Raw genomic sequence first — 20,811 nt, 5'->3', positions numbered from 1 at the left:
GGGTTTTCCCCAGCGTGGGGAACAGATAGCCAAACCTCCCCGGCGGGGAGGGAGAAAAAGCCAGCATAGAGGCTGGGGTGGGGAGGAGGTAGAGCGGGGTGATCCTGGAAGGGAGGGTTGGTTTGGAGAGGGGGAAGGGCTTGGAGGCTTGGCTGGGGAGGAGAGGCTGGTGGAGGTGTAGGGTGAGAAGGTGACAGTGGAATGTGGGGACTCGGAGCAGCCTTGCTGGAGTGATGGGATGGAGCTGGGAGAAAACCTGTGGAGGAAGGGCAATGAGGCAGATTGTTTTCCAGCTTTCTGTTGCAAATGAGCACAGGTGGGAGAGGCTCTGAGGATAGATAGGGAGATTCAGCTAATCTCTACCAAATTAACCATTCTTTAAAGACTTGCTGAGCAGGCAGTGCATCCCTGGGGGATATTGGTGCCAGTCCCCATCCTAATCCTCCTGTGCCCATGGAAATGCTCTGCTCACCACTAACCCAGTATGTGCAGAGCCTGAGTGAGTCCCGACAAGGGGCTGAGGGTGCCCCGTGCCACCCCCACACCCCCGGCTCTCCAGCAGGGCCACACTGAGCCTTTGGTGAACTGGATAAAGGGATCTGGGACATCTGGTCCTGCAGGGAGGCCGGCAAAGCCCACCTGACATCTTGTGCCCAGCTCTGCCATGCACTGGTTAAAGTCAGCTCCGTCCTCAGCCAGAAAAACCCTCTGATAAGTAGTAAGTCAGCCAGCTGCATATTTACCTTCCAAGGCTGGCCAGCACTGACATGCTCTGGGAGCCAGCCCCAGCTCCAGTGAGAGGGGGAGTGCCCGGGAATGCTGCGGCGGCAAGTGGGAGGATTTACAGCTGTTTGCGATGGGGGTCGGGTGGGTCACCTGAGCCCAGGGGCCTCCCAGGTCCTTCTCTCCTGCCAAAAAAGACTTTCCTTGCTCGGCCTCCCAGATAGTTGGATGGAGCAGCCCCTTCCCAGGGAGCGGGGTCACTTGGGAGCAGCTGAGCCTGGGAAATGAAGCAGTGGGTAGGGCTCCATCCTGCTGGGAGCAGCGTCCTGCTGCTGGGACGAGGAGATGGGCTCGGAGGGCTGTAGGGAGAGAAATGAACTGGGCTGCAGACACTGCTCTGTGTTGCTGAGCATTTTTTTTCTCTTTCGCCGGCTGACCATCTCTTTGTACACCCCCACCCTCCCGGGCTGCCCTCACACCAAATATCAGCAAAAAATAGATATGTCTTGGGTAAAATGGGGTCAATGCCTGACCCAGGAGGGGTGCATAGGGATGGACTTTCTTTTCAAAGTGAAATGGCTTAGTGAAATGGCTTTACCAGCCAGCAGTGTTCCCCAGGGGCTGTAGCACCCCAGTGTTCCTCCCACCGCAGACTGACACAAAGGCTGCTACAGCTGAACTCCCCCAGCTCTGCTCTCTCGCTGGGTTGTTGGGGTTTTTTCCCCTCTGTTACCAAGAATGCAGCAACCTGCTGCTCCTGGATCCTCTTGTAGCATTGCCACTTCCAAAGCGGAGCAGAGTGCAGCCAGCCGAGCTGCCGGGGAACTGCCGCTGGGCAGAGGCACTGAGCGCCCTGCAGAGCCTGGAGCAGCTGGCCTTGCACAGGGAAGGGCCATGGGGCACCAAAGGGACGTGTGTGGGGAGCCCCGTGTGCCCCTGGGCAAGACACAGCCGGGGGACATTGTTCACAGGAGGCTGCGTGCGAGGAGGGAACAGTTTTCCACAAAACTGCATGAAGTCACAGAGTGCTTTGAGTGACAACAGGTGACATGTAGGCTTTTCCTCTGAGAGGAGTTCTTGCAGGAAAAGGCAGAAATCTGAGTAAGGTCTAGCAGGATTTCCTATAGCCAGGCCCTGGCGACAGGGTCAGTTTTTCTGGGTGAGTGAATGTTGAATATTTATGCTAATTGAAAAGCCTGGCAAGGTGAAGGCTGGCTCTCTAGGTTCATGGTATGGTAGTCCCACTCCCTGTCTTAAACTGTGCTGAACACAATTTTCAACTTATTTGAAATAATGCAAATGCCCTGACAAGGTTTGGGTGCTTCTTCAGGGCACTTTTGTCCAATCCCCATCTCTGAGATTTCTCACCCTATTAGGAAACCAGTTACAGAGCAGCATAGATTCCTCTCAACACGACTATTTCCCTGCCTGGCCTGCCTCACCTCCCTGGCACCTCACTTTGCAGGCAGGGGATGCTGCTGCTGCTGCTGCTGCTCAGGACCTGCTCTTGCAGCTCCATCTGCAGGTGCTCGCCCAGGCTGCGCCTGCACTGTGCCGCTCCCCGGAGCGTGGATTTCCAACCAGACTACTTTGCTCACGCTGGGCTTGCACATCCTGTTGCTGTCTGTCCCTTTCCGTCGGGTTCCTGCCCTCGGTTGCGACACCGGGGTGCCGCTCCTCCTGGCTGCCCCACTGTCTGCCTCTCCACGTGGTGTGTTCTCATGCCTTGCCTCCAAACTCTTTGAACCAGCCTGTAAGATCCTTCTTATCCTCCTCCAGATCTTCCCTGAGATGATTTCTCTAGGACAATGATGGGAAATTCATTGTCTAGCTATGAGGAGAGGAAGGGTGTGGGGAGGAATCTTTATCTCCCATCTCTGCTGGGACATTGGCTCCTGATGTGATGTGACCCATTTGCTGAAAACCACATTTTCAAACTGTCCAGTTCACTGCTGGGTGAGGACAGTCTCTGGAGAACAGGATCACTAAGCCATGGCAGCAAGTCCTGGGAAGATGGTCCAGGCAGTGTGCAAGGCTCCTGTACCCATCTGCCCGTGCCACCCTGTGTCACAGGCAGCTGTCCCTGGGCAAGGCAGGAAGGTGTATTTGGCCTCAGTGCACAGTCCAGAGCAGTTAAAGCAGAGCCTGTAACAACCTTTCACCACCCCAGTGTCCCTCTTCACTCAGTGCTCCTCAGGGCACGGTGGCAGCCTGTCCCAGCTTTGTGCAGCCTCTTGCTGCTCCTTTGTGATGGAGGCTCTGGCACAGCTTTGAAACCACAGTCACAGGGCTTCTGCATCAATCCAAGTGGTGGACAGTCAGGTTAGGATCTACAAGGGGAAGATATGAGGGCTTAGAAGGCCTTAAACACAAAAAACATCTCCAGATCAAACTGATACCTCAGGAGCAGTCATGACTGAGGGGGAGCCTTTGGTCTCACATTACTAACAACATAAATCCTATAAAACCTAGTGCGGGGTTTACACAAGCAATTCATGTCTGAGATGTCTGTGGGCAGAGCTTGGCAAACTCTACACAAGTGGGAATGTTGAGATATTGGAGCAGACTCTGGGTTTACTTTCCAGGAAGAAAAAGGATCCTCTGCTCAGGGCTGACTCACTGTCAAGTAAGACAGGAGGCTTTCAGGAGGCTGTTATACAAGATAATAAAATGAAGAGGAACACCAGCAGTGTAGGCTGTTTAACTTGACAATTTCCCTTGATACATGAAAACAAAATGAGCTGGATGTGGTCAGTCCCTCAGGTTTCCCACTCTGTTTGAGGCAGTGTTCAGCCTCATGGGATGTATGCTGTTCCTTTAACTTAAGAAATCATGAACACAGTCCCTCCTGTCAGCCAGATTAGTACTTTGCACCCTCTGTCTTGTACCTACATGCATGGGCCTTGCTCATCCACCTGTCTGGATAAGATGACAGCAAGAGCAATTATTGATCACTGGCCTAAAGTATGGGAACTGCCGGCTCTGAATTTTGGGCTTGGAGAATTTCTGCTACTTGTGATATATAAAATGGGGGGTAATGATGCTTCAGCAAAAGTTGCTTAGAGTGGTTATGTGGGTTAACTAGTTAATCTCTGTAAAATGCTGTAGGTATCTGAAGGATGATGGTTATATTACTGCCTTTCACACAGGCAGACAGTGTTCACTTCACCTGAGAACTTAAAGCAGGCTCCCAGAAGAGTTTTTGTAACCTCTTCTGTATGTGACCTTGTCAGGACTGACGTGACCAGTCTGTGTGAAAGCTGTTGTGATCCCATTCATTTTTCTAGCAGGAACGTACAGTTCTTCCATCAGCTCATTTGTCTGAAGCAGAGACCAACAACTGGGATTTCAGGTCCCTGGACCAAGTCTGGTGCCTTTTTTGGCACAGCCAGGCTGGTGTTGGACTGGCTTCCCCTGCATGTTTGCAAGCTCTCCATCCTGAGTAAGGTGGCAGGAAGCACATAAAGAGCATCAATCCATTTACACATTCCCATGTGGTAAATCCCGGCAGCCCTGTCTGGAGCAGAGCGTGCCTTGAGCATTTCAGAGCTAGGAGTGATGCCTTGCGAGGCTACCTGAGGCAGAGGCTTGCAGAGTTAAAGGAATAAAGTAGGTATTTATGAAAAAGGCCTTCAAAGGATACACCTTGGGCAGAAGATGAACTACGAGTCACGAGTTTTCACAGATTTATGTTTTGGTCCATTTGTGTATTGGCATCAGGATGGGACTTCATAACCAGCTTCAGGTTTTGAAGTCCCATCCTCCCAGTTTGCCCTTCTCAATTTGCTGTTGTTTGTACTTTTTGAGCCTGAAGCCGCAACGATGTCCTTGGTTCTCAGGCTGGAAAAGGATTGTTTTTGTCTAACTAAACTGTGAAGAGAACTTACTAACACTTTATATGAACTTCAAAGTTATGTACTAATGCAGTATAGAACGCAACACAGAATCCAATAATAACGCAATGCAGGATCTGGAAAACACGAAAGCTACAAGCCAAGGCATCGGGAGGGGGCAGTGAGGAGGCGGAGGAGAGGAAGCTGTCTGCGGCAGGGCGCTGGAAGGGCGGCAGACAGAGGAGGGGATCCCGCGGGATTGCCCCGAGGCCGGGAGGCGGCGCTGCGGGAGCGGAGCCGGCCCCGGGATCCCGGGAATTCCCCCCAAATCCGCCCCGCACGGCTCCGCGCCTGCGGCCGCAGGGAGCCCAGCGCCCGGAGCTGCCCCGCAGCACAGGCAGCCCCGCTGCCTGCTCCTCTGTGCGGCTGGACACCGAGTTTGTCTGCTCGGGACCGTGCCGGGGATGGGGGAAGGAGTTCCTCCAGGATGGAGCAGGAATTCGCCCCGGAGCCGCCTGGTTCTCACCTTCCTTCCACTGCCCCTTTCTTGCCCGCTGGGATGCAGGGGGGCTGCTCGCCCGCCTCGCAGGGAATGAAGGGCCGAGGGCTGGATCATTGTGCTCCCCGGAGCCCACACTTGTCACTGAAATGTGTGACTTTGTTCCCAAAGTGTGTTTTCTGCTTTCCCAGTACAGCCAGGAGACCTTGTCCCTGAAATGCTGAGCGTCCCTTTCAAGAGGTTGCCAGCTATAACTTCAGACATCAAAATTCTGCCATGGGATGGCAGAACCACTCTGTGCCTCACCTGTGCTATCACTTCTCTTTTCTTTGCCTTGTACATCTTCACATTCTTAGCAAGAGCTATGTGAACTCCATCCTTATACTTCTGCCGAATGAAGTTCCCTTTTTACCTTTCCCTAGTAAAGGGAGATGTTTTTCAGGTGGCAAGGACTCGCTCCTCCAAGAGGGGGTGAATGGAGGGCTGAGGCACTGCTGTGTTTTGGTGGGGGTGGATGGGACACCAGAGAGCAGGGGATGTGGGGGGGAGCAGCATGTCACCTGGACAGGTTATCAGCCCTCTGGAGGGACAGGGCAGTGCATGGGAAGGGAAACAGAGGGACCTTCCACCGTGGGCTGCTATTTTCCCATCTTATCTTTTAGAGCATAAACTCTCCCAGGATGAGAGCCTGGGCAAGCATCCCCACATCCAGGAGCAGGGAGGACTCCCTCACGTCATCTCCTGCAGGTTTTCTGTCTCCTTGGGTTTGTCTACACCCAGCATGACCCTCAGAGCTTCCTCTTGGCCACCTTTGTCCCTCCTCTGCTCTTGCTTCAGTTTTCAGCTATCCTCCCTGCATTCCAGCCCCAAAGGAAGAGCTGGGAACAGGGCAGCACAAGGAGACAAGGAGCTGGGGTAGGAGTCAGAGAAAGACCAGGGTGGCCATAACTTCTTTCCAGTGGTTCATTCTCCTCACGTGTCCCCCACAATCTCACTGCATCCCAAACTTCTTCTGCAATACAAACCACTTGCTTTCTTGCAACCCTCCAGCTCCCAAAATACAGCCTGGACAGTCCTGTACTTTAACCCTCCTATACTCTCCTTTTTGCCCTGCTTCCCATTCCAAGGAGAGAAGGGAAGCCACTCTCACTGTCCCACTCTACAGGGATCCTCATTCTCCCCCCTGCACTCATCCTAGCCAAGCAGATGAGGACAAGGGGCTGTGAACAAACATCCAAACTCTGGGGCAGCCATAGAAAGCATAACCTTGGATAACACCCTCCATGAAGCCCAAGCCAAGGGCTGCTCCTTGCACTTGCAGCATGCTGAAGCTGGCCTTGATTTTCAGCACACTTGTGAGGCCAAATCCTGATTTATTTATGGCAGCTTTCCAATCAACTGGAGTACACCAGGACTTAGGCTGAGACACACATTCTCACTAATGTTTCATGTAGCTGTACTTTTTCTTCCAACACGATGGTCTTGTTAGTAGCTGGAAGGCTTCAGAAATGTGCAGAACAGATGCAGGTAATTTGGGATTTCCAGTCTTGGGAATATTTTGTGCACGCTGAAGTCAGTGGGAAAGCTACCACCACTTCCAGTGGGTGCTGGAATGCCTCTGAGCTATTTGGCAGAATAAATTTGATTGCCTTAATGAGTAAAAGAGGGCTTAGGTTTTCCACAGGATAAAACATTCAGCAGCAGTGAGCTCTGGAAGTGGCTGTGTTATCACTTAGGTCTCTCATAAAAACAGATCAAACCCAACAACAGCAGCAGAGTCCTGAATGAGGGAAAAAGGAAACATTTATTTCTTAAAAGTTCTGGGAATTTGGAGCACTGGGAACCATCTCAATGGAGGGATCAGTTTGAAAATTAGGGTGTTTCTAAAGTCCAGTTTGTTGTGGGAATGTGCAGCCTGGTATTTCTGTTCTGAGCAAAGATCTTATCTGGCAAATGAGCCAAATCACCCAAAAGGCCTATGTTTATCCCATTTCTATCACACAACAAGGTCCAAGTCCCACTCCACAGACTCACACAGCTGTGTGTGCAGCAGAGCTCATTTCAGGGGGACCTTTGAGATGTAGATTTCCAGGAGTTCCACAATGTCCATGGGCTGCTTTTGTCCCACGTCATGGGTGTTCCATGCACTCAGCTCACAAAGGCTGTGTCTCCTCAGCTACCTAGAAAAGGCTGCAAGGCTGGAGTGAGAGGCTGAGATTCAAACCTTTGCTGCACCTCTTCTGTTCTATTACACCGTTTCCCTTCCTCCAGTAAGGAGGTTACTTTTTTCTCTCTGAAAAGAGGTTCAGCAGAGGCAAAAAGAGCTCTACATGCAAGAGCCAAATCTCTTGCATGGTGTAATGACAATTCACAGCCTCCTGTTACATCGATAGGTAACAAGAGTGTCACCTGTGTAGTGGGCAGAGTGCTCCCGGGAGAGCTGAGGAATCTTGGACTAGATACAAAAGTATCTCACTACAGAAATTTTACATCCTGAGGCCTCAGAGGCTGTTTAAAAAAATCATGAAAGCCCTCTGAGCTTGTTGCTCAGGGAACTGCACCTTTTCCCAGTGTGGGAACAGGTGATGGAAAAGCCCCCTTCCATTATCAAATGCTCATGACTGACCCCAGCCAGGAGAGTGTTTTCCCTATAGAGCATTTCCCCTTCACATTGTGTCATTTCATCAGTTTAATATCCCCTGCTTGCATTTCTTCAGCTCCCAGCTAGAGAAAGCAGCTTCAGCTGTAGCTGTCCTGCAGCCAAGCTGATGTGCTGCACGTAGGAGGCAGGTGACCCTGGGGTGACCCTGCTCTGACTTCACTGGGTGCCTCACAGTAACCTATAGATACTGGTGCTGTAAAAATGGCTTTGTGAGAGGCATAAATACAAACACTGTGAGATCACATATTCCGGGCTGTAACTGAATGCAGACTCTTGGAAGAAAAACAACTCAAAGCCCTCCTGGAAAAAGCTGTCAAGTACAAGCACACTTCATAAATTTTTCCACAACCCCAAATGTACCATGCAACAAACAGGCTGCTCCTGGAAAGTGAGACTGTGAACCCCACAGTGGCTGGGCATTGCTTGTAGTACTTGTAATCTGTGCAGGATGGGGAGGAGGGGTCATCTCAAGCCCTTGTTGTGCTGATGTCCTTGGGATCTCCATGGGAACCAAGACCATCAGGAAGGAGCTGTGTTTGCTCTGCAAGGAGAGCGTGGTGCCTTCGGTGTGGTGCCACTCAGCAGCTCCCCTGCCCAGGGAATGCCCAGCCTGGCTGGTCCAGCAGTAAAACCAACTCAGGAGATCAGCCCAGCACTGACACTGGGCAAGGAGGACACAGACAGTGCAGGAAACTGCTGAACCTCTGTCTTGCTGGGCTCAAGGGCCACCAGAGGACCTGAGAGTCAAACACGGACCTGCCCAATACTTTAATTTTTGCTGTCTTTTCTCCCTGCTTCTAGGCAGAGCAAGGACAGTCCAAGCAGGATTCCTGACAGCTTGCTCTGGAGCCATCATCCTTCAGATTTCCTTGGAGAAGGTTAACCATCCTGGCAGATGCACCTGCAGTCAGAATAGCAAACATCTGCTGTGCAGGTGATTTAGTGACAGTTTACCTGGCTGTGAAAGGTGCCCTAACAATGACAATTACAGCACGGCCATAGGGAGCCCAGAGCTCCCCACATTCCATCTCACACTTGTCTGTTAGTGTCTGGTGATGTTGCACAAATGCCTAGAGCAGGCAATCAAAAAGAATTATGAGCTTAATTAAAGCCCACCATGACCGTTTAACTAGGCATAATGAAGCTATCCAGCCTGGAATTTGCCCAGCACTCAAACACTTGCTATTTCAAATGAGTGAGAGTGGCCAGAAGTGGTTTTACAGTTCAGGGGAAAAGGGCATGTCCAGTCCTACAGTCCCTCTACAGCCATGCCAAGGCCTCAGAGCAGCACAGTTGTTTGTGCATCTCCTATCGAGCCCTGCCTGGGCACAGAGCCACCCTCACACAGCCCCTGCCAGGAGCTTGGCTCCAGCTCAGTGTGCTGCACACCACCTTCTGCCACTCTGCATGGTTTTCTCCCTATTTCCAGCAGTTACTCTCTAATTATTCACTGGAGCAGGGGCTGGATGCTGTGACAAAAAAGCTTGGGCCATAACCCTGCAGAGTCCCTCCCAGACCAGTAAATAGTTGTTGATATTGAAAATAATCCATCTGGGCTTCTGTTCAGCCTCAGAGGAAGAGAATGCAGAGGCTGCACCCGGCCTCCACTGCCATTTCCTACTCATGCTGCTTTTAATGAGGCGTGCTCATTTTAATTATAATTTAATGTTAATATTTAATAATTCATAATATGTAATAGTATATAAAATTAGATTGAATTATATAGAAATAAAATATAGAATTATAATAATATAATTTATAGTTATATAATAAACAATTTAATTTAATTATAATATAATTCGATTTTAATTAGCCATGCTCCTCAAGGCTCTGTCCCAGCAGCACAGGGACATCTGGCTTGGGGGAGATGCCAGAGCTTGGCCATGCAGGACCCTGGTGACTGCTGCAGAGTGTCCCTAAGGCGCTGAGCTGGGGCTGGGGGCCCACCTGCACTTCTGGGCAGCACCTCCCAGACCTTCTCCTGTGACTCTGTTAAGCACTCTGAGCTAAAGCTGTCCCTGTGGTCTGTCCATCTCAGGCATCTCCCTGGGTTTGGAACGTTTCAGCTGTAATTGTCCTACTCTCTGTGGCCAAGATTTGGGACAGATCTGTAGTTCTGTGCATTCTTGCCTCTGGTTTGTTGCAAAAACAAAGTGCTGCCCAAGCCTGGAGGTTTGGCAGGGAGTGCCCACTGTGAGTGTGAGGTTTTCTGCTTTGCCCAAACTGGGCAAGTCACAGGTGTCTGAAACATTTCTTGCAGCTCTTGCTCAGTGTGATGGGGCCTGTAGATGCTCACTGATATGGCTGATGTTAATATTAAATTGTGTTCTAGATAGAACAAATATGCCATACTCTGAAAAATAAGCACATTGATGCCCCAGCAGGCACACCAAAATTTGTCCCTATATTTCATTTTCATTTTGTATGCATTAATTTATACCGCTAGCATGGAGCTAATAGCATTTATTTCTTGCACAAAGAAATTAATGGATGTCAGAGCAGCATTTAGAGACAGCACAAAACAGTCAGAGAAAAGCTGAAAGTGAAGTTGTGTCCTCAGAGCAGCATTTAAACACTTGCACTGAACTACAAGCTGAAGAGGAGAAAACAAAGAATGAAATTGTTTCACATGACATGAACATCTACCCTGTGGTGTGAGCAAACCCCAGTGCTGAGGGGGAAGGAGGAAGGAAGAGTGAATAATGGACAATATGCCCTGGAGATCTCCTGAAGAGCACTCAGCTCACAGGAAGAGCAGGAAGCAAAATAAAGCACCCTCAGCTCTGACACCCTCTGATTTCAGAGAGCTTCACATTATCCTTCATTTTCCTTAGCCAGTTTAGGAACAGAGAACTTCCTTGCATGACCTGATAAAGCCATTTATTTGTGCTTTGCCTTCAGTGTTCCTGGCTCTTCAGCCTCTCCTGGGCTTGCATCACTCCTGTGCATCTCTGGGCTCCTATGCCTCTTTCAGAAACCTGGCCAGGCTCAACATGGATGTCTTTTCATCCTCCTGGATTACTGGGTGGATGTCAAACCCACCTAATCCTGTAACTCATAGGGGTGCATTTCTTCTCCCATCTGCAAGGTGCCAGGCTGGGGCTGAGGGCAGGGAAGGCAGCAGGAGCCTGGGACCCTTCTCCATAACTAGAGGCTGGATGGATGAGAAGGGGGAGCTTCCCTAGGTTTGGTTTTGTCATGAACTTAGCCCTCATAAGTTTCTATTTATTAATTTTTCTCAGTGTCTACCTGCTTTCTGGTTTTATATTGTGAGATCCTGAGAGAGGGGGACTGAAGCTTTATTATTCTGGATTTTTACAGCACTTTGCACAAATCCTGAGTGCTGTCATAACAGATTAATTATGTAAAAAATCCTGTCTCTATAATAGGTTATGTTGTTTCCCGGCCTCATGATGAGGTGCCTAATTAACCTTGCATCTACTGCTTGGGTCAGCTCCATAACTGGTGTGGACCAACACAGTTGCCTGTTTCTTGCCCTGTGGTAGCTGAGTTTTACCTGGCAGCCACTGAAATATTCCATGTGTGGAGAGATTCTCTCTGATTTTCTCACGTGCACATGTCACAGTGGGAGATCATTTTGGTGCAGGGCAGTGTTTGTTACCTCAGCCCTTCAGAGGGAAGCAGTTGCCCCAGGGGGATGATCCTGGGTCTGTGTTTTGTTGACCTTACAGCCTGTGCTGGAAATCAGCAGAAGCTTTTTGAAATAAATGGGTAGCACTGATACATGACAAAAGTGCAGCTCAAAACAAGTTTAAGATCATAGCTTGATCTTTTCTGTCCAAGCTGTTTGGATAAAGGAGTGAAAATATAGCTAAGACAAAAATAAGACAACCAGGATGGTTGGAGGCCTGGGGGAGAAGAGGTTGGGCTGCATCCATGGGTGCCTGCCTGGCCCTTTCTCCCTGACATGCTGAGAGGCAGCTCACAAATGCAAGAATTTATTGTGACATTGCTGAATGTCACTGAAATGTCTCAGATTTCAGGTTTTCTCTGCTAGGTGCAGAAGAAATCTCCACGGCCAAACCACTGCAGAGATGAAGTGCTTTGGCATCAGCTTTCTCTTGTATTTGGGGCTAACTCTGGCCACTTCTGTGTTGACCCTGCTCATTGCTCAGGGCAGAAGAAACCCAGCCTTGACATAGCTTTTGGGCCATGTCAGGAAAACCTCAAGTATTTCTTTTTTGAGCACAGAAGCTCATTCTATTCGCACAGGAATGTTTGTGTGCTTGCAAAGCTGGGGGTGCAGCATGGGAAAGAATGAGTTCCTGTGATGTTTTGTGAAGAAAAAGTGGACACACAGTTAAAGAAAAAAGGTCCCATTTTATCCCAGCCAAGCCTTACTGGGGAAACTCCAACAAAATCAGTGATGTTTGGCCCAGAGAGTGAGCATGTTGGCATAAGTATAAAATGAAGCATCCAAATGGTCACAGATGATTTATGAGAATTCCTCATGCCTCTACTGCCATTTCCTCCAGCTGTCTGAGCTCCTTCCACACCATTCTCCCATCGGAGAGCAGGAATTAGCCTCCTTTTTCCTAAATGCTGCATTTGGGGAAGACATCTGACTGAGCAGGCCCTCTCTGCACATGGGAATGGCTTCAGATATTGAAGAAGGGTTTCTCTTAACACAAACATGCTAGGTGCAGCTCCCCTGGAAAGCCAAACACCTCCCTTGGGCTCCTTTAGCAGGCATCGTTTACCCCCTGGAAAGTCTGTGTGGGATGGATACAGCATCAACTGGGGAAAATCCAGCACCAGCTGATGGGCACTGGTACCTCCCCAGTGTGAAAAGGAGTTGTTTTATTTTGGGTTCCCTACTTGCTTGTTATTTCTTCCTGTCATGTTTGTCCCAGAGTTGAAGAATGCTTTTACATGTGCCTTTCTCCATTCTTCACCCCATCTTCAGGTGTTAGGGCAGGGTCCTCAGGGACCTCTGCAGAGCCACATGTAATGTCCTGCAGAGACCTGCCTTGACTGCTGAGGGAGGAAGGAGGCCACAGACTTTTGGTGTTCCTGTCAACCTGACCACCATGAGCTTGAAAAATCTCCCTTCCACTGGAGCACAGTGCTCCTAACAGGCCTGATCCCTTGTGTCCTGGGAGCAGTGCTCAAAGCTGGCTCCTTTGCTCCCAGGTGACCTCTGGCTGGAGATGTGCCACGAGGACAGGAGCCAGAAGGAATGACAGTTCTAAAGCAGCTGGGGCTTGAGGGTGGCTCACCAAACCCACAGCCCTGGGAGGTGCCCTTGGTGCTGCCACCTGGCACTGACCCTGATGTCAATATGAACCCTTGGCACTGTCATCACAGCTGGATTTTGCTGTCTTCTCTCCTCAGGTTCTGTCTCTGGCTGCTGTGTTGTCCATGAGCCATCCCCCTGGCCTAGGGCTGTGCCTTGCATCTCCACCAGGATGCTGCTCTTTGGGGAGGGAGGAGTTGAAGGAAAAGCTGTGGGCTCAGCCACTCCAGGTGCCACTGATATACCACAGGATCCTGATTGCAAGCTGCTTTCCTGAAGCTGGGGAAAATCCCCTGAAGCCCTACCAGGTAGGGGAGCTCTGGCCAGGCAGAGTGAGCTATTCTGCTCAGATGTTAGTGCAGAGGGAGGAAAGTTTCCCAGGGATGACTCACAAATTCCTGAATGTGCTGAGGTTTTTCTGAGATGAGGTCAGCTCTCACAGAAGCAGGACTGCTGCAGAAGGGGCTGAGCTGATGGCTTGCTCTCCATCCTGTGTGTGTTCAAAGAGACACCACAACAGCCCTGCTGCAGAGTCCAGTTCTGGCACAAATCCCTCTCCAGTGGCTGACCAAATACAAGGATCTCTGCCAGCCTCCCCTTTGCCACCTCTCCCTACTGGATTAATATCTGCAAACCCATCTGGAAGCAGAATATCAGCAGTTCCTTGGGATTTGCTCAGTGCTTATAAAGTGTAGCAGGCTTAGAGGCAGACACAGAAGCAGAACCACAAGGAAACACGGCAGGCAGTGCTAACATCAGACATGCTTTCATTTCAGCTTTCAAGGTGGTTTTCCAGATCTAATTGTGTTCAGTAGTTAAAAAACACATTCATTTCTTTGTTACCTGCAGCATATTGGATGTCCCTGTTCTTATGTTGTTTTGATTTCTAGGTATTTGAGGGTTTAATAAGGTCTTGTGTTTGTTTAAGGAATTATTGCCCACCCAATTGAAAGATAATGGGACGCTGTAGCCTTGCCAAGTGTTTTTATGCTTCAATAAAACAACAAGCAATTTACACAAGGCAATAAAACGGTACCCTGCCTCCTCAATGAAGAAACACAAAGCCATGTTTGAAGCCATGTCTAGCTCAGAAAACAAATCCACCCTTACTCAATGCACTCCATAAAATTAACTGGGCACAGAATCCCCCATATGCTCTCCTTTTCCCAGAAGTTTGGAAAATCAGCACAGGATGTGTTTGAAAAGCCTATAATGTATCAGCAGAATTTGTCCCAAGACACGTTGCTGTCTGTGAACAACAGACTGATTACTGATTAAGGCTTCCAAAGGGGCATAGGTTTGATCACATACCCCATCAATCCCTTGTTTCTTTTCTCTCTGGGCTCTGTCACTCTTTGAGCCCTGCCTGGTTGTGTGGAATGTTGAAGAAGCCCCTCTGAAGTAAGGAATTGCCTCTCTACCCACTCTGCTGCAGGGCTCAGGCATTTGAGGGCATTTTCCACACCGGCATTCAGAAAATGTTGAAGGCTGTGCTGACCTTTTACCCTCTGAGCAGCTCTGGCATCTCCATTCAAGGGCTGAGAGCATCCTCGAGCCCTCGGGGTGGGCTCTTGTTGCATTGCCTGCTTCTTCTGTAGCGGCAAAATTTTGGAGTCCCCTGGAGACTGTAGCAGGGAAGTAAGAGCCCTGTTCCCTCAGATGTGTGTTGCAATGTGTCTTACCTCAATTTGAGTTTTGAGCTTCAAAAGCCTGCCTGGAGCTCCATCTGGAAGATCTCCTGGCCACAAGGATGCTCTGGCCTGCCCGTTCAGGGGCTGCCACAGAGGAGAGATTTCAAGCTCTGTCGTGACTGAAGTGTCAGGAAGAGATCTGAGCCCACAGTGGAGTAGAGCTCCCTTCTTGTTCTCACACAGCACTTTACTCTTCAGCAGAAAAGGATTTCTGCTGCCTCTTCCAGTGGGAGATGCCACAACAAAACTGAGCTTTGGGTTTTCCCCTCTGCAGCAGCTTGTGCTGTAAGTGTTGCTGTTGGTAGTGCAGCAGGGGCACCACCTGTAAATAAAGGCTCAATTTTGCCTTTGGAGATGCCAACTAAACTGAGGCCCTGGAGCACAGGATGGCCAAAAGGACGGTGGAGACTCACAGCAATACTGCCCTAGATTGCAGCTGGGAGCCAGCAAGGAACACACTCTCCACATTCCCCAGTGAATCCCCTGCTCTCAACCCATCCAGCCCAGCAAATCCAAGCATGTGCTGGTTAAAAGCTGGGAGTCAATCACAACAGCATTATCCCTACTGGCATGAGCCCCCCCAGAGTGCCCCCAGCTATGGCCAAGGACCTTCTGAGATGCTTTTTAGGCTTGCATCTCCACCCAGCTGACTGCTAATCCTCTGGAAGTGGTCTGCAAAATGACCTTTGCTTTGGGGTGCCCGCCAGCCTCTGCTGCAGCTGCTGCTCTGAGTGACCTTCCTGGCTTACAACAATGGAGGCTGTTTAAAGCAATAAATACACAGTCTGGCCCATTGCAAAGCCAGGTTCACAGCAATCTCTCCTGACAAAAAAAGGTCAGAATCTCCTTAAATAGAAACACACCCTGGCACTAAGATTAAAGCTTTCCCATATCTCTTCTGCTATTAAAATCTCACTTCTCATGAGAAACATCTTTTCTCCTTCCATAAAGGATCCAGCTCATTTGAGCCATCAGCTTGTCAAAGTGTGATGGATTAATGCAGCAAAAGGTTGCTGAGGCTTTTAGCTATCCTTCTCTGGACATATACTTCAAAAACCACTCTTGACCTGGCATACAGAGCAGATTTCACTCCTAGTCCTGAAGGCTTGGCCAGGGGGATGCTTGTGAGACCAGATCACTGCTCTCTGCACAAATGACAGGGGTCAAAGAAATAACCACAGTCTAATTTCTAACAGCTGAGCCCTTCGATGCAAGGAGCTGATACAAAAGCAGCACTGTCTGTGCCTTACTTCTTTTCCATTAAAAGCTGGAACAGAAACCAGCAAATTAAGGAAAACTGAGTCCTTGCTACTGTGTTTAGGCATCATCTCCTCTTGGCTACCCTCCAGAATCTTTTTTTGGACAAGTCCCAGAGGTAATGCAATGTAGGAGAGAGGGAGCAAATGCACACTAGGGTCTATTTTTAGTGATTACAGTAAGTCTGAAATCCGTTCCCTCCTCCATCCTCAGCCAAAAAAAGGCCCCAGAGAAACTGCTGAAGCTGTACTGAACAGGCTGTGCTCTCTGCTGGGGTGCTCACCTTCCATGCCTGAGCCAGCAGTGGGTGTCCCTGCACGGAGCCAGGAGAGCTGGAGCCTCTGTCCTGGGTGGTTTCAGGCTGCTTGCTTCCCTGCCTGGTGCACAGCATGTGGTGTGCTGGGAATCTGCTCCCTCCACAGCCTTCCATGCTCCCCTCAGAGAAACAGCCACAAATCAGAGAAACATCAGCTTTCACAGAGTGCTACGCCACAGGGAACGCAGAGGCCATTTCCCTTCCCATTCTTCAAGAGTGTTTCTGTTCTGCAACTCCTATAATTACAGGGAACACTTCAATGAGACAGGGTGTTTGCTCCTCTCCACTTCATTATCACCATCTGGATCTGCTGCTCTTGCCATATGTCCCACAGCTGATGTTACATCACCCTCTGTGCCTCCACTGCTGGGCAGTTGTTTGCCCTGGAGCCTGGCATCCCTCAGAAGGGCAGGAGAGGGTGGCACAGGGGGGCTTGAGGCAGATCTGATCTCACAGTGCTGTTCTTGAGCCAACTGGAGTCACTCCATATCCTTACACCACATCCCATGGTTTCCATACCCAGTCTTTCTGTCATTTACACCACTGTAAAACCAGAGTGAGTTTGCTGCTGCAGGGGAGTTTGTCCAGCTCTAATGAAGACTAAATGTTATCCATGGGGGAAGAGAAGGAAACAGAGAATGAGGGAACATGTCATTGCTTGGATTGGCAGACTCTTTTCCAAACTGAATGTTTTCCACTGGCCTGCAGTAGTTCAACAAATCATGACATTAATCCACTCCTTCCAAGTCTCCTTCCTCCTTTCACCCCTTCCAGCCCTTTTTCCAGCAGCAACGGCCCTACAGAGTTCCTGTGCAGCATCCACCTCTCCCCAGTTATTGACACAGGCACAAGGGATGGGATGAGGGGAGGAATGATGCTGGAATCTCCTGCACACCTTAGCTGGCCACAGAACCTCAGTGGCCTCATTCCTTTCAGCTGGAGCTGACTGAGTCTTAGGAGGTTTCTCGTGGGCTGGGGGCAGGAGGTGCCCCTGCTGCTGTGTGCTCCCAGGCTGGTGCCAAGCATGGCACTGCAGGTGTCATGGACCCACTGCCAGGGGAATGTGGGCACATCACAGGCTCCCAGCACAACTCTGAAACCTTTGTGTTTGCTCTCATTTGCCCCAGGGCCACACAATTGGCTCCAACACTCTGACTCCAGTATTGCATTTGTAAAGAGTGCCCAAGACACCTCAGAGGACTCTGCATTACACAAAATGTTAAGAATTCCAGTTGTGCTTCCTTTCCCAGGAGTAATTTCCCTTAAGACAGGATTTTGCTGAGATGTCCTGGGTTGGTTATTCCCTTCCCACATCTGGGTGGGAAGTAGTGTGCCAGCAATCTGTCTGCCTAGCAGCTGTAGTGAAGTGAGTTTTATGTGTATAGCATTAGCAGAACGTTTTAGGATTCTCTAGGATGAAAACTGTGGCCATATAAACCTAACACCTTGCAGTAAAAACGATTCAGCCAAATGTGCTCTGGAGTGTAGTTTTAATCACCTCTGGGCCTCTCTCTCTGCATGCAGCATGTCTGTGATCTGCCCCAACAGCACTTCACCCTCATGAAGGTTTTTGATTTTTAACCAGGGCAGGCCTTTAAGGAGATCAAAAGCTATTCAATTTTATACTTAAATGTACATAATTTCTTCTGTTTTCCCTTGTGCTGCAGCTGATAGGGCTGTCGATGTTATTTGCACCTCTTGGTCAGCTCAGTCAGAACTGCATTAATGTACAGCAAAGATGGACTGTGAGAGGGGAGCCACAGGGAACCCAGTGTTTGTGAAAAAAGTCAGCTTAATGTCTTTCATAGTCTCTCAGCCCTCCACTTTTTCACTGAATCATAAAATTAAACTTGGGAAAGGCTGACAACACAAGATTCCCCTCTACACCTCTGCCATGCCATGCTGGTGAGAGCCTCTGGTGTTTGCTGTGGTCCTGCTGGGAATGGCCCAGAGGGGGATGGATCACAGTTATCACTGCTGGTGCTTATCCAGGGAGCTCCTCTCTGCTGTGTCCTGCCATTGCCAGACTGTTTTTGCATTTCCTCCGTGGACTTTGCCTTTTGGGCTTCCACTGCTGCTCTCTTCACCCCTCAGGTTTCACAGGCAGGATGCTGGGTTTCCCCCTGTGACAGCTCTCCATTCTCTCCTGTTGGGTTGCCCTCCCTGTGGGCCTCTTCCCCCTGCCTGACATTTCCTTCTTCCTTCAATAAGTTGGGGTCTGGCTCGTGTGGAGGGCTCTGTGGGGAAGACAAATATTTACTCTTGGAGTCACAGTCTCTCACTGCTGGGCAATGCAGGGAGAAAGGTCTCTGGATCAAACTTTGCTTTGTTTGCAAATTATATTTTGGATGGGATGCAACATCCACCTGAGCTGGCTCAGCTGCCCCATGGCTTTTGCATAATCTTATTTTAAAATGTCTTCTGAGTCCTGAATGATATTTGAAACCAGAAAAGAGCTGATAAGAGGAATGACAAAACCAAACCATTCAAACAAACAAACAAACAAAAAACCAACAAAAAAGAGAAAAGCATCAAGGTGCTCAGCTTATAAATCAATGCATACAAAAAATAAGCATGAGGTCATACAAAATAAATATATGGCCACACTGGATTTAGGGGTAGTTATATTGATTTTAATGAGGGTTCATTTACCATTTCCACTAAAAAACCACAGAGTGCTTCAGATAGCTTTTGAGAGGCCCTTGATTATTTCCCTGTTGTCTCACTTCAGTGCCCACATCTGACTTTCCCAAACTCTGATTCCTCCATGTCACTCAGCTGAGGTGAGGCAGCTCAGGCCTCACTTTTGGCAGGAGCAGCCCCATTGCAGCCAGCACAAGGAAACCTGGGAATCAGATCCACCTGATGTTTACCCCAAAGGCTTTCAAGGGCAGGATTTTCATGGGAAGCTCTTCCCTGGGGAGGTGGTGAGCCTGCAAATGCCCACACCAGCTGCCCAGGAGCCTGGGCCACTCCATCTGCACACACACATCTCCATCAACCTCACTTTGGGCAGAAGAGGTTTGCTCTGTGTGGCCTCTCTGCCATCCCATCCTTCTTCTCCACCCACACACCACCACAGGGGGCTGCAGTTTATCAGACAGAAGTGTCACCTGTGGCTCTACATGCATTGTGTCCCTCAAGCCCTACTGAAAGAGGCCACCTCAGGCAGCCTGTGTCACCCCACCCCGCCGTGAGCTGAGCCAGGCTCCGGCTGTGCGAGCGCACGCTCTGCACTTGACCCATCCTTGGGGCAATGTCACCCACTTCGCTCCCATTACAGCAGCCATGAATTCCCCTCTGAAACCGCCACAGCTCACAGCTGAACTTCAGACAGCTGCACAATGGAGCCATTCACACGTCTCATTAACTCCGGACTATGCATTGAAAATAACTGTGTCATATGAGTCCCCGATTAAATTTTCCCAGTTTATATCATTTATAGGTACCTTCCTGTTCATAACAGCAACTCTAGTTATGTAAAACTTTTTGTCTGTCAGTGGAGGAAAAGTGGTATGTAAAGCACAATAGAATAATTCTTTAGTGTTATTAATTGTTGTCATCCCAAATAATATAGGCCATGGAAGTATTTTAAATCCAAGCTCAAATGTGACAGGCATGGAGCCAACTCCTTCAAGACACCAGTGTGCCTTTGGTTCTGTATTTTAAAGTTCTTGAACTTTTTTTTTATTGTTTTTTAATTTACAACAGCAGTCAAGTTCAAGTTTCCAAGTAAGAAAAGTGTGAAGGCACTTGGAATTCAATAAGGCTCATACTATTGTCTACACATGGGAAGACACCAAGATCTTCTGCTTATGTGATTTATAGGATTGTATTTCTCTGCCGAGTGCCAACAGCAAGCCTTATGTTGTATCTGTCTGTGCTCTTGTATTAAGGTTTTTATAACAGATGCAGCACAGGGGTTTCTGTGTATCACATAGCACTTGCAAACTAAAGCACACATGTCTAAAGCTTCAGGAGGCACAGTGAAGGGATGATTGCAGACATGGCTTTGGGGAGCTAGTTTCGGTTTGTGCTGCAGTGGAAAAGCAATGGAAAATTCTAGAACACAAAACCCTGTCCAAACCAGGCAGAGGTACAGTAAATCCCATAAAATGAAACAGAGAGACAGGACAGACAAGGACAAAGAAAAGAATGAGCTGTCAAGGCTGGTATTAATAATGGTGTGCAGCAGAGAGAGAAGTGGACAAGCCTGTGCCAAGGCAACTTTGCTGGATGCTGCAAAGGAGGATACGAGATGACCTTGACAGTCTGTGTGAGGGTACAAGAGCAGGTGGTGCACTTAGAGCAACACTGCAAACAGAGCTTTGCTGCCAATCATTTTGTGCTTCTGCAGAGGTAATGTCAAGAGGAAGTCATTAATGAAAATGAGGCTGTCATCAGCAAGATAGGAGGTGGGCATGCATTGGAGAAATGTCAGGATAGAGGGCTGCTAGGACAGAGGACATTCCAGGTTCTCGAGGTAGTAGTTTATGAAATAACAACAGACAGTGTTTGATCACAGGTCAGATGTCTGGGAGAAAGTGATAGCTGCTCCCCGGTCCTGAGCCAA

At 49.2% G+C, this 20,811-nt stretch overlaps 2 long non-coding RNA genes across 6 annotated transcripts; one reads left to right on the top strand and one right to left on the bottom strand.

Annotated features, from left to right (window-relative positions):
* Window positions 1-6,840: 6,840 nt before the first annotated feature.
* Window positions 6,841-8,211, bottom strand: LOC135278822 (uncharacterized). 2 transcript variants are annotated; one of them, XR_010346223.1, is made up of 2 exons: window positions 8,078-8,211; window positions 6,841-7,245 (listed from the first exon to the last, which is right to left on the bottom strand). It is a non-coding gene; the product is annotated as an uncharacterized LOC135278822 (long non-coding RNA). The 2 variants fall into 2 exon arrangements; XR_010346224.1 differs by lacking the exon at window positions 8,078-8,211 and adding an exon at window positions 7,682-7,866.
* On the top strand, window positions 7,226-10,526 carry LOC135278818 (uncharacterized). Of its 4 annotated transcripts, none has more exons than XR_010346219.1 (3): window positions 7,226-7,325; window positions 8,519-8,651; window positions 10,198-10,524. It is a non-coding gene; the product is annotated as an uncharacterized LOC135278818 (long non-coding RNA). The 4 variants fall into 4 exon arrangements; XR_010346218.1 differs by having other exon boundaries at window positions 7,228-7,448; window positions 10,198-10,526; XR_010346220.1 differs by lacking the exon at window positions 7,226-7,325 and adding an exon at window positions 7,882-8,034 and having other exon boundaries at window positions 10,198-10,526.
* Window positions 10,527-20,811: the final 10,285 nt, after the last annotated feature.

The sequence above is a fragment of the Passer domesticus genome, chromosome 11 (assembly GCF_036417665.1).
Source record: "Passer domesticus isolate bPasDom1 chromosome 11, bPasDom1.hap1, whole genome shotgun sequence".
NCBI lineage: Eukaryota > Metazoa > Chordata > Aves > Passeriformes > Passeridae > Passer > Passer domesticus.
This window is presented reverse-complemented; position numbering and strand designations above follow the sequence as displayed.